The sequence below is a fragment of the Microtus ochrogaster genome, linkage group LG9 (assembly GCF_000317375.1).
Source record: "Microtus ochrogaster isolate Prairie Vole_2 linkage group LG9, MicOch1.0, whole genome shotgun sequence".
Classification (NCBI taxonomy): Eukaryota; Metazoa; Chordata; class Mammalia; order Rodentia; family Cricetidae; genus Microtus; species Microtus ochrogaster.
Window position 1 is genome coordinate 30,069,724 of NC_022034.1, and position 1,648 is coordinate 30,071,371.

The window sequence follows — 1,648 nt, forward strand, 5'->3', positions numbered from 1 at the left end:
CGAGACCAGCCTGGTCTACAAGAGCTAGTTCCAGGACAGGCTCCAAAACCACAGAGAAACCCTGTCTCGAAAAACCAAAAAAAAAAAAAAGAAATTTAACTCACAATAGAGTTGAACCTAAATTGAATTTTAAAAGATTTATTATAGGAATATTTACTGTTCTCTATTAAGTCTCATTTTTTTTTTTTTGTATATTGAAGCTTTTACTTAAGATTCTTAAATGAAGCCTGAGGTATATTAACCTTATTTCAAAATATATAAAATATCTGTGGCTCCCCATGGCTTGCTCAGCCTGCTTTCTTATATACTCCAGAGTTACCTACCCAGGATTGGTACCACCCACAATGGATGGGCCCTCCTCCATCAATCACTAATTAAGAAAATGCCCAGAAGCTTGCCCACAGCCTGATCTTTGGAGGCATTTTCTCAGTTGTAGTTCTCCTTTCTCAGATATATTTAGGTTGTGTCATGTTGACAAAATCCAGCCAGCACACTGTGCTAGTTTAGGACCCAGATTCTGTTCAGTAACCACTGGGCAGGTCACAAGCTCCTGTTTCAGGTGATCCATGGATTCAGACTTTTTTAGGCTCCTGCATGCACATAAATTCAAGCTTGCTGACACACATACACATAAATAAAAAATAAAGTTAAAAATCAGTATTTCCTTATGAACAGTCTTTTTAATCCCAGATTATACTGGAGTTTGGGGGTGTTCTGTGTTTGTGTACAGAAACGGGGGCTGCTTTGCTTATTCCTTACTGTACAATATCCAATGTCAGGTCTTCTTTAAAAAGTGTTTCTATTATTAGTGTGTGTTTGTGGACATGAGTCCCATAGTGCACATGTGAGTGTCAGAGGAGAGCGTTGTGGTGTCAGCTCTCGCCTTCCACTTCCTGGGGGCTGCCAGGTGTGTATGTACCATTACCTGCTCAGTCATCTAGTTGGCCCAATGTAATTTGTCTTTGAATGAAAAATATTCTAGCATTACTCAAATCTGTGTAGAATTTTTTTCCTGAAAGCAATAAAATAGGATGCTATACATTTCTCTCATTCTTTCAGAATGAATTTTTTTTTCTCAAGGTTCATTTATAGGTTGTACTTTGGGGACATTCTGTAACTATATATGATATTTTGTTGTGAAGTGTCATGATTCAAATATAGTTTGCATGTGTTTCAAACCGAAACCCTCTAGTTCAAAATGGTTTACTTTGTTTATTTGCTTTGTTTCTCTTTTGGTTCTTCATTGTTTAGCATTGTTCTAGAAAGGGTCTGTGGAGTTAGTCTAAAACTAGACTTCTGTAACTCAAGTGCAGATAATGGAACTTCTTGTCTTAGTCAAGAACACACAGCAAATGTCATACCTTGTTAATAAAGTGACAAGACTCTGTTATATATGTTTGTTGGCAAGATGTAATGATAAAGTTCTCAAATATTTCACTAAAAATGTATTTGGATATTTTCTGAAAACAAATGATAATAACACAATAGAGAGGTTAAAAATCCTTTCTACTCTGATTACTGACTTTGGAATTGATCATAAGGAAAATTTCAAATGGATGGACAAATGTTTAGGTACATTGAAGCCCTATTTATAAAATAATAGCAAAAGATAAAGTAAATGTACATTCATATATATTTGAATATTGTG

The 1,648-nt window shown here is 35.4% G+C and overlaps 1 protein-coding gene across 2 annotated transcripts in view; it reads left to right on the plus strand.

Moving 5' to 3' along the window:
- The window catches only part of Kpna5 (karyopherin subunit alpha 5), a 42,332-nt gene that overhangs the window by 36,783 nt on the left and 3,901 nt on the right, over positions 1–1,648 (plus strand). The window lies entirely within an intron of this gene.